This window comes from Apostichopus japonicus, chromosome 22, assembly GCF_037975245.1.
Source record: "Apostichopus japonicus isolate 1M-3 chromosome 22, ASM3797524v1, whole genome shotgun sequence".
In the NCBI taxonomy this organism is placed as follows: Eukaryota; Metazoa; Echinodermata; class Holothuroidea; order Aspidochirotida; family Stichopodidae; genus Apostichopus; species Apostichopus japonicus.
This window is the reverse complement of record NC_092582.1, coordinates 24,534,876-24,547,594: the sequence shown is the minus strand read 5'-3', so window position 1 is coordinate 24,547,594 and position 12,719 is coordinate 24,534,876. Positions and strand designations below refer to the sequence as shown.

The 12,719-nt window shown below is 34.0% G+C and overlaps 1 long non-coding RNA gene across 1 annotated transcript; it reads right to left on the bottom strand.

Moving 5' to 3' along the window:
* Nucleotides 1-5,179: 5,179 nt before the first annotated feature.
* On the bottom strand, nucleotides 5,180-9,415 carry LOC139963870 (uncharacterized). Its single transcript, XR_011791784.1, has 2 exons — nucleotides 8,894-9,415; nucleotides 5,180-7,551 (listed from the first exon to the last, which is right to left on the bottom strand). It is a non-coding gene; the product is annotated as an uncharacterized lncRNA (long non-coding RNA).
* Nucleotides 9,416-12,719: the final 3,304 nt, after the last annotated feature.

Below are 12,719 nucleotides of genomic sequence, written 5' to 3'. Positions count from 1 at the left end.
ATGTATATCTTTGGCTTTGAATATTAATGAATAGGATACTTCTATGAATATCTGTGGCATAGAATACCAATGAATAGACTTAAGCTATTAATATCTGCTGCTTAGAATACTTAAAAATAAGATTAAACTATGAATATCTGTGTCTTAGAATACTTAAGAATAGGATTAAACTATGAATATTTGTGGCTCAGAATACTTACTAATAGGATTAATCTATGGATGTGTGACTTCGAGTCTTAAGAATAAGATTAAGTATGAATATCTGTGGCTTAGAATACCTATGAAAAAGAGTAATCTCTGTATATATGTGGCTAAGAATAATTGTAAATAAGATTAAACTATGAATATCTGTGGCATTAGAATACTAACGAATACGATAAATCTTTGTATATCTTTGGCTTCGAGTGCTTAAGAATTAGATTAAACTATGAATATCTGTGGCTTAGAATACTTAAAAATAAGATTAAACTATGAATATCTGTGTCTTAGAATGCTAAAGAAGAGGATTAAACTATGAATATTTGTGGCTCAGAATACTCACTAATAGGATTAATCTATGGATGTGTGGCTTCGAGTCTTAAGAATAAGATTAACTATGAATATCTGTGGCTTAGAATTCTTATGAATAGGATTAAACTGTGAATATTTGTGGCTCACAATACCTAAGAATAAGATTAAACTATGAATATCTGTGGCTTAGAATACTTAACAATAAGATTAAACTATGTATATCTCTGGCTTTGAATACTTACTAATAGGATAATTCTAAGAATATCTGTGGCTTTGAATACTTATGAATAAGATTAAACTATGACTATTTGTGGCTTAGAATACTGAAGAATAAGATTAAAATATGAATATCTGTGGCTTAGATTAATAACGAATAGGATGAATCTTTGTATATCTTTGGCTTTGAATATTTATTAGGATAATTCTATGAATATCTGTGGCTTAGAATACCTATGAATAGACTTAAGCTATGAATATCTGTTGCTTGGAATTCTTTTGAATAGGATTAAACTATGAATATTTGTGGCTTAGAATACTTAAGAATAGGAATAATCTATGAATATATGTGGCTTAGAATACTTACGAATTGAATTAAACTATGAATATTTGTGGCTTAGAATACTAACAAATAGGGTTTATCTATGCATATTGTGGTTTAGGTTACTTACGATTAGGATTAATCTATGAATGTCTGTTGCTGAAAATACTTACGAATAGTATTAAGCTATGGATATCTGTGGCTTAGGATTAACCTAGGAATATCGGTGTCTTAGAATACTTACGAATAGTTATAAACTATGAATATCTGTGGCTCAGAATACTAACGAATAGGATTAATCTATACATATCTCTGGCTTTGAATTCTTACAAGTATGATTATTCTATGGATAAATATGGCTTAGAATACCTATGAATAGGATTAAATTATAAATGTTAGTGGCTTAGAAAAATTACGAATAGGGTTATCTATGAATATTTGTGGCTTAGAATACTTACGTATAGGAATAACTTATGAAAATATGTGGCTTAAAATACTAACGAATAGGATCAGGCTATGGATATAAGTGGCTTAGAATACTTAAGAATAAGATTAAACTATGAATATCTGTGGCTAAGAATTTAGATGAATAAGATTAAATTATGAATAACTGAGGCTTAGAATTCTTATGAATAGGATTAAACTATGAATATTTGTGGCTTACAATACTTACGAATTGGATTAAGCTATGGATATCTGTGGCTCAGTATACTAACGAATAGGATAAATCTATGTACTTCTGTGGCTTTGAATACTTACACATCGAATTAAGCTATGAATATATGTGGCTTAGAATACTTAAATAGTAGTAATCTATGAATATATGTGGCTTTGAATACTTAAGAATAAGATTAAACTGTGAATATCTGTGGCTTAGAATACTTACGAATAGGGTTAGTCTGTGAATATTAGTGGCTTAGATTATTTACGAATAGGAATAACTTATGAAAATATGTGGCTTAAAATACTAACGAATAGGATCAGGCTATGGATATAAGTGGCTTAGAATACTTAAGAATAAGATTAAACTATGAATATCTGTGGCTAAGAATTTAGATGAATAAGATTAAACTATGAATAACTGAGGCTTAGAATTCTTATGAATAGGATTAAACTATGAATATTTGTGGCTTACAATACTTACGAATTGGATTAAGCTATGGATATCTGTGGCTTAGGATTAAACTAGGAATATCTGTTGCTCAGACTACTAACGAGTAGAATTAATCTATGAATATCTGAGGCTTAGAATACTAACGAATAGGATAAATCTATGTATATTTCTGGCTTGAATACTTACGAATAGGATTAAAGTATGAATATTTCTGGATTAGAATACCTATGAATAGGCCTAAGCTATGAATATATGTGGCTCACATTGGATTAAATTATGAATATCTGTGGCTTAGAAAACTAACAATTGGGATTAATCTATGAATATCTGTGACTTCGAATACTTACGAATAAGCCTAAGCTATGAATATCTGTCGCTTAGAATATTTACGGATAGGATAAAACTATGAATATCTGTGGTTTAGAATTCTTATGAATAGGATTTAATAATGAATATGTGTGGCTTAGAATACTTACGAATCGAATTGACCTATGAATATCTGTGGCTCAGTATACTTAAGAATAAGATTAAACTATAAATATTTGTGGCTTAGAATACTTACGAATGGGGTTAGTCTATGAATATTTGTTGCTTAGATTACTTACGAATAGGAATAATCTATGAATGTCTGTCGCTTAGGATACTAACAAATATGATTAAGCTATGGATATCTGTGGCTGAGAATACTTAAGAATAAGATTAAACTATGAATATCTGTGGCTTAGAATTCTGATGAATAAGATTAAACTATGAATATCTGTGGCTTAGAATTCTTATGAATATGACTATGCTATGCATATTTGTGGCTTAGGATTAAACAAGGAATATCTGTGTCTTAGAATACTTACGAATAGTATTAAACTAGGAATATCTGTGTCTTAGAATACTAACAAATAGGATTAGTCTATACATATCTCTGGCTAAGAACTTACTAATAGGATTATTGTATGAATAAATGTGGCTTAGGATTCTTATGAATAGGATTAAACTATAAATATTTGTGGCTTAGAATACTTACGAATAGGGTTAATCTATGAATATTTGTGGCTTAGATTGGATTAAACTATGAATATCTGTGGCTTAGAATACTTATGAAAAGGAGTTATCTATGATTATATGTGGCTAAGAATAATTCAGAATAAGATATAGAAACTATGAACATTGTGGCTTAGATTACTTACAAATAGTATTAAACTATGAATATCTGTGGCTTAGAATACTAACGAATAGGATTAATCTATGTATATCTCTGGCTTTGAATACTAACGAATAGAATTAAACTATAAATATATGTGGCTTAGAATACTTACAAATACCCTAACATTATAGATATATCAATTTAAAATAAGTGGCCTACAAAACCAATATTATAGATGTATCTATGACTATATGTGGCCTGCAACACTGACATAATGTATGTATCTATGAATATCTGCGGCCTCCAACACTAACATAACATATGTATCTATGAATATATGAAGCCTACAACACCAACATATCAGCTGTATCTATGAATATATGTGGCCTGCAACACTAACATAATAGATGTATCTATGAATATCTATGGCTTCCAACACTAACATAACATATGTATCTATGAATGTATGTAGCCTACAACACCAACATATCAGCTGTATCTATGAATATATGTGGTATGCAACCCTAACATTATATATATCTATTAAAATAAGCGGCCGACAACAGCAATAAATTAGATGTATCTATGATAAATGTGGCCTACAATACCAACATATAATAGATGTAGATCCCTATCTATGAATATATTTAACATAACAGCTGTATCTATGAATGTCTGTGGCCTACAACACCAACATAACAGCTGTATCTATGAATATATGTGGCCTACAACACTAACATAATAGCTGTATCTATGAGTATATGTGGCCTGCAACACTAACATAATAGATGTATCAATGAATGTCTGTGGCCTACAACACCAACATAACATATGTATCTATGAATATTTTTAGCCTACAACACCAAAACAACAGCTGTATCTATGAATGTCTGTGGCCTGCAACACTAACATAATAGATGTATCTATGAATATCGGGGGCCTCCAGTACTAACATAACATATGTATCTATGAATATATGTGGCCTACAACACTAACATAACAGCTGTATCTATGAATATATGTGGCATGCAACCCTAACATTATATATATCTTTTAAAATAAGTGGCCGACAACAGCAATATAATAGATGTATCTATGAATATATGTGGCCAACAATACTAACATATAATAGTTGTAGATCCCTAACTATGAATATATTTAACATAACAGCTGTATCTATGAATGTCTGTAGCCTACAACACTAACATAACAGCTGTATCTATGAATATATGTGGCATGCAACCCTAACATTATATATATCTTTTAAAATAAGTGGCCGACAACAGCAATATAATAGATGTATCTACTCTCTTAAAATGAGAGACTGAAATTTCAGTCTAATCGACTGAAATTTCAGTCTAATGATGGATGGGATAAGGGATCAGACTACTTAGACTGAATTCCAGTCTGAAATGTAAAGACTGAAGGTCAGTCTTAATTAGACTAAATACTCTTCAGTCTAATAGACTGAAAATCAAACCACTTTAGACTGAACAGTCAGCAGTTTAGACTGATTTATTGCAGCACCAGTCTTAATAAGATTGAATACTTTCAGTCTATAAGACTGATATCAGACTGAACAGTCGGTCATTTAGACTGAATTATTACACATCACAGCTATACTGTCAATTTTATAAATTGCAAATTCTGGATTGAACAAGCTTTTCTATAGATCCTCCGTGTTGGCTAAGTGCTGGAATTCTTCAATAAAGATGCAGTTAAGGTCATCAAGACAACATTCAATGATCTGTTAATGCAGGGGAATTTACTGAAAGGTGCTACTTCATGGAGTGACTTCACCTTCACATCCAATCATGTTAGGCTATAAAGACCAGAAAATCATTGTGACAGTCACACACAAAGTACATTAAAAATGGTATTCCATCAAGAAATATAATTGTCAATATCCACCGAACAGTAATTTTATTCCCACTAACCCACTTATATATTCTTATATAATTTTTAATATATTAAAAAAAAAACAGAAATCAAAACTACAATATTCTGAGGGATGTTCAACAAAACATGTTATCTTTGCAACAAACGTTCAAATTATAAAGATACTTTACATAACAGTGACATATTTTCAGTTCAATATTAATCTGTCAAATTTCTGCTTGAATTGGGCCTGGATCTAAAATGTTCTTTAATTTTTTTGGAAAGGATTAGGTGAGCTGAGAACAGATCAGTGGTGTCGCCAATGGGTGGCCTGGGGAACCCCTCCCCCGAGAAGGAATTCACAAATAGACATATCACCAACCAAGATTCAAATGTCTGGCAACACCACTGTAACAGAAAGCACTTTAAATTCTTTGTATGTCACCACCAGGTGGTAATACCCTGGAATTCATTGACAACACAGCTGTAAATTGAGTGGTTATATACCCAGCTGATCCCATCTCCCGATCTCACTGAACTTTAAATTTTCCACTGTAAAGGATATAGTAACTATACGATCCTGCCTTTACAAAAGGGATAGGATGGAAACACGACGATAGTACAATGGATCTGGTACATTGCCTTTTTTCCAGTTGTAAATCATTAATGTATAGTAGCAACAATTTTCTTAGAATGATTTCAAAATGGGGAAAACATATGACAAATTTTCAGCAGGTTATTTATAAAATATTAGGAATGGTCAAACTATATATCAGTGCGGTGAACATTTAATACTTTGTGTTTCAATGATATAGATTGGCGATTGCTGAAAGTCATTATCCAGCACACACAAAACAAAATGTTACAAGCAAGCAGTTGACAGAATGGCACAAACTTCATAATGGCTATTAGATAAACATGAACTATTATATACTGCATTCACGATTTCATGATATGGCATTCATATAAAGCAAATTTGTATGCAAAAACAGTACATGTGACTATTATACCACCCTCAATTATTTCTTAACTTTCTGATAGTAATCATATATAGTGATTTTGATTGGGATTTCAATCAAATTTTAAAGTTTTATAATTTATCTCACGTGAATCCTTTAATGTCGGCCTCTAGCTGAAAAAGAAATGTCACTCGAGAGTCGACTAAAAAATTGAAAACAGTTTTGACTCATTACATCACTAAAATTTAAAAAAAAATGGGGGGGGGGAATAATGAGGAAAGGATATTCTCAAATGGAATTTTCTACAGTTACTGACTTTATAATAATCAGGTTACTTGCTTTTCATGGAACAAATTATGGAATATTGTGCACAATAAATAATATTAGCTTAATTAATTGCTTAATTAAATAAACCTTCAACATAGTGAGTGCAGTGAAATGTAGGAACATTAAAGTAAACATTAAAATAACATGCTCGAAAAATCATACAACAAAGTTTTTTTGGCAACTAGGTGTTTGTTTAATTACATTCATAATTAGATCAGTATCATTAAAAAACATTTTTAAAAACCAAAAATCAATTAAATATTTATTTCTGGAGCCCTCCCTATTCATATAAAACTGTTTGTAAACTCCGGGTAATCAATTTAACGTTTTAGGGTATGTGTTAGTTACTCCTTAAAGGCATTGAAGATTTGTCCCAAACAGCATGCAGCCATCTGAAAAAGTTAACTTTCTGTTGCTTGCAAGTGATGTTTGTTCGTGTCGCTAAAAAAGACAGACAGTAATGAAACGTGATACCTTGATATCTTTAGCTGGACCTGAGATGTTCATCGCTGTATCGTTTATACACTGTAATGTGGGTATTGACCGTAGCTGTATGTACTGACTGTACACTAGTGTCTAATTACCGACGGTAGCAAGCTGTGTTTGTATTTTCTGGGATCGATGGCAGTGTCTAACACTTCTGTTACACCTCATTCGAAACTAGGTCAGATTACCGGCATTAGACGTTCTTTTTGCGCGAGTCTTCACACCCTTTTAAAGCTACTCCATGCTGACACACGTGGTTCCGGACTACAGAGCAATAAAAAAGTAACATTCACTCCTTGAAGTAACTCCATGCTGGCTGCCCTTATAGATGTGGCATGGATACGGACGAGAGACTTCACTTCTGTTGGTTGCAAAATTCCATACACCATGGAAGCATGGAACTCACAAAACTAGTGTTGTAGAGGGGGAGCATAGTCTATGTTAAATGTATGTTCTACGCCTCTGTCCCAGCTGGAATGGCCAGTTTATCTGCCACAATGAAGAATTGTTTGGGGTTCAATTCTGGTCCGAGAGATAGGATGAAAGGCTGTCAATATTGTCCTTGTCTGCCCTGTGCTGCACTCTCAATATCTGTGCCCTCCTGTTTGGTGAAGATAAAAATAAATGTGATAAAGGACAAGCAATATGGTATAAATCAAAACATTCTTAAAAAAAGATATGTTGAGAGGTAGAGAGACTAGACTAGAATAATATTTAGGAGAGAATGGAGAAACAAGAACATGACTGGCATTGTACAAAGGAGATATATCAATTCACGATAGGCAGCAATATGTCATCCATGGCGGGTGAGATGTGTTATGTGAAGGTGGATTCAAATTCAACCTAACATTTATGGGTTATCATGTTGATTTTGGCAGGTACATGGTTACCAAGCAAGGTTTGTTGTTAGTTGTTTTCAGAAATTTCTCTTTTTAAGGATAAATTGTTCATGACATCTCCTGATTCCATTACATCAGCATAGAAAACCAGTGAACAAGGAATATGATTTACATTTTAGCCTACTGATTTCACTAATATGTCTATCTGCTTGTAAAAGAAACTGATTTCATAACATTAGTGAATGGTAATATTACTGTAAAATCTTATAATAAAGACTGATGGCCCACTATATGTTTAATAAAATAACAAAAGCATACCAATTCTTTTCCAGTTTCCACATGATTTAAATACAATGGTAATGGTTTAACAGAATCGTGTTAGCTTCATGCTGTAATGGCTGTAGAAGTCACTACATTTTTGTGTTTTGCAATTTCTTGAGCATTATTATGTTCAAGTATTTGTTATGAGGTTAACCTAGCCTAGATTCATTTGGGACGATCAAGTACATATTGCAGTCCTGACAAGCGTGCTTATTCGCCCGACGATTGGGTTCATATGCAGGACAGGCGGGCTAATTTGCCCAACGATCTGGTACCGTGATAGCTTCATGCTGTAATGGCTGTAGCAGTCACTACATTTTTCAAATAATTAAGGGTGCTTACAATCTATGCATAATAGTACTGTGTTTTGCAATTTCTTGAGCATTATTATGTCCAAGTATTTGTTATGAGGTTAACCTAGCCTAGGCCTAGATTCATTTTGGGACGATCGAGTACATACTGCAGGACAAGCGTGCTTATTCGGCCGACGATCGGGTACATATGCAGGACAGGCGGGCTGATTTGCCCGACGATCGGGTACATACGCAGGACAGGCGGGCTGATTTGCCCGACGATCGGGTACATATGCAGGACCGGCGTGCTTATTCGCCCGACGATCGTGTTAATAGGCCCCACCAATTATAACAACAGCCTAGGCCCTATTTGCTATAGTACAGCCTAGCTAGGCCTACCTCGCGCACAAGCCTAGAATAACTAACGTTACGAACTGCCAAGCTTTTATTCTGTATTAATTGGAAAACAACAAAAAACATACATACATACCCTCGAACACTGTTATCACTTCTTCGTGGAAACCTTTATTTGTAAGAAAAGTTCTTAAAGACTCAGCCATTGCTAATTTATAACCTTTACTCTAGCTTAGACATACGGTCGTCTGTCTCGTTCATGCCTAGCTGTGTGTACGGCGTGCGTACGTACAGTACAGCGAGTACCTGGCTAAGCGAAGAATATAGTAGTATATATGTACACAAGTTGTAGCGCTCGTTGTCACACTTATTTTTATGCGGCGTATTTGCAAGTTTTCGGATGACGTAGGCGCATTTCTGTTCTCTGATTGGATACATTTTTCAGTGGAATACAGAGACTGAAAATGGTAAGATGACATGCCACATGTGATTAGCTGATTGGTTAATAAAGTCAGTCCAAAACAGCGACTGAACGGTGTAACTGATAATACAGTCTAAGTAGAGTGTTTCTCAGTCTAAACTCAGTGTATAACACTGAAAAAAATTTCAGTCTCAAAGAAGACTGAATTCTTCAGTCTAACATTTTAAGAGAGTATGAATATATGTGGCCAACAATACTAACATATAATAGATGTAGATCCCTATCTATGAATATATTTAACATAACAGCTGTATCAATGAATGTCTGTGGCCTACAACACCAACATAACAGCTGTATCTATGAATATATGTGGCCTACAACACTAACATGATAGATGTATCTATGAATGTCTGTGGCCTCCAACACTAACATAACATATATATCTATGAATATATGTGGCCTAAAACACAGACAAAACAGTTGTGTCAACCAATATGTACACTACAACAATAGAGCATTAATAAGCGTAATTAATTTTTTTTTTTACATAAATACAAACAACTTGTGACAAGCCTAATACAATGTTGTGATAATTGCATAGCATACTGTATACTGACATCACCGAAAAGTGCCCATAGCAAATTGACCTTGAAACGGTTTTATTTTCAGGATCGGTTGTAGCTGGTGTAATCGGTTCCAGAATGCCTCGGTATGGTTTTCTTTGGCGATACCGTCAAAACATCATCGAGAATGGAATCGACATCGGCAGGGTATGGAACTGCCGTTCGGTATAGTGCGTTTGTACATATAAATACACTGGTTGTATTACCCCTTTTCGTGGTCTTCCGTTCGCAATTATTTTGCACAACTTATATTCCAGTCATACTTTTTCGGGAATGGAAGATAAGGTGTGGTGGAATGCTAAGGTAATGTTTGTGGTTCGAAAAGTAAAACCAAACGAGCTGATGTCTGGAACATTTCTGTGAGATATTTTATCTAACGAGGCACGGTGTGGATATTTGGGTGAAACGCTTGTACTCACGCGACATACTTTCATGAAAGCAAAATTATATACTGTTTTGCTGAAAACTAGGTCTTTTAATGAATGATATATCAAAACAATATTTTTACTAAACTATAAATGCAAGTGTAATGTCATGGTAGCACCTTCAGCTTCATAATAATGTTTACCCCAAAAAATCTTTACAAACGTGCGCTTGCTGTAAAAACAAAATTGAAAATTGTTGTACAGCAAAATCCTACATTTGTACTTTTCGCCATCATCGATGAAGATACAAGTGAGCTACGAGGCAAAATAAATAATGGATACTTTCGTGGTCTTAAAATTTGAAGAACGTGGAGAGAATGTAGAGGCATGCGCTAAATATTGTTCTCTCTTAAAGGAGAATGAAATGTCATATTTCTTTTAATCGCTGGTTTGAGTTGATCCACTTATCCGCGAGATAAGTTATGGGAATTTGTAATGAGAATGGAATTAAGAAATTAAGCACGTTTTGTAGCGATTAAATTTTGTTTAATTTACCATTGTAATGAGATGCTTAAAAATTGTTTAAATAAGTACGATTTTTAAGTACACTTTGTTTTATCTATAGAATAAATTGACTATGCGGAGTTAGTTTGGAATTACAAATAATTATTAATAATTGCGTTTGGATTTGTAATTCATTACGCTTTGTTTCGTGTCTGTTGAATAAATGGTTTAAATGGGTCTTAAATTGGGCCTCAATGTACATCAATAAAATTGTGTGAGTGCGACTTGTTCTGTGTTAGTAAGACGATCAGGAACATTTAGTATAGAAAAAGTGTACTCACGGTTTTTCTTCTTCATCTGTTCCCTTCCTTCCCCTTGGTCCCCTTACTGTCCCTAGGTACTTACCACGGACCGGAGAAGCAAAAGATCAGTCGACCACCACGATTGACAAATAGAATCCGACACAACTTAGATTGGAAATAAAGATATCCCTTGAAAGTATCCATGGCAAGGGAATTCGTTTGATTGTTTGGTTCGGTACGGCGTATAGGCAGAGAGCCTCCTGATCCGGGGCAGAGGGTTGCCACAAGCAGTTCATTGATCTACGCAGGTTTCGTTATGAGTTCAATCACTCTGAGAACGCAAGAAAATCACGTATTTAGTTTCAAAAATCCTGAATTTAGTTCAGAAAGTCATAAATTTAGTTCCGAAAATCCTGATTTTTGTTCCGATATCCTGTATTTAGTTCCAAAAATAGTAAATTTCTTTCCGAAAATCCTGTATTTAGTTCCAAAATTTAGTTCCGAAATCCTGTATTTAGTTCCGAAATTCCTGAATTTAGTTCCGAAAATCCTGTATTTAGTTCCGAAATTCCTGAATTTAGTTCCGAAGTTCTTGAATTTAGTTCCAAAAATTTAGAATATCGTTCCAAAAATGTTGTATTTAGTTCCAAAAATTCCTGTATTTAGTTCCGAAAATCCTGTTTTTAATTCCTTTACGGATCCAATTAGCCTCCGAGAACGTAAGCAAGTCCTGTATTTACTTCCGAATTTTAGAATAATACGCTCCATATTGTTACAAGAGTTGGAATTGTTCGCATTGACTTAGACCAGACTAAATTCTCCAGCAGCTTGCTCATGGGGAATAAACGCTAGTTATTCCGGTTGTATTATCTGCCAATGATAAGATATATAATATTGTTCTTCTGGAAACCGCGACAAGGAACATTTGTCCATAAATATTGATGGTACTGTGGAGAAGATAATCCATTCCGAAGTGTGCAAATGAAGTTACTATTTAAGGAAGGTCAACCAAAATAGAGCCTGTGTAACAAACAACTTGTTCCACTCTCAACCCCAGTCCCATTGAAGGTTAAGTTAACGTATGCTTATAAAGGCTCTATACTGAAAGCCCACGTACAGTGTACACATGCAGACAGGCTTGTACGCGTAGGTCTATACAGTACATCGATAGATATGATAAACCAGTCTTTATCTTTTCCGTATGGGAGCATAGATGTTAATTTAAATAACAAAAGGGCAGTTGAATTCCTGCATATTTTGATGAATAGCTGATGAACGATAAGCCGGTAACGACATTCGTGATTATCTGGATTAAGGTATACTTACCCTGCCTGATCTAGCCTTGATGCGATTAATCCGACCACTGAAAAACAGAAACACAAAGAGCAAAGCCTCTTACAACAGTTTGGATGAAAGCATCATGCAAAAAGAACGAATACCCAAGTTTCGCCGCCAAGGAAAAGAGGACAAAAAAACAAAAATGATTTAGCTTTATATTTGCTATGTTGTTTTTACACTAATTAATTGTGAGCGGTAAACAAACTAACTTTCCGGTACCATTATGAATATCCCTGCACCCTTTATTCATCTCCTATCGTAACGATCAAGTAATATCTTCTGAATTTCTTGCTCAAATTTGAATAGATTAGTCCTATATTACATACCTTTGATCATAATTCTTAAGTTTGATTTTCCTCTGACGGCGAGGTATGGAAAGATATGACTGTAAGACCGACAATGACTGTAT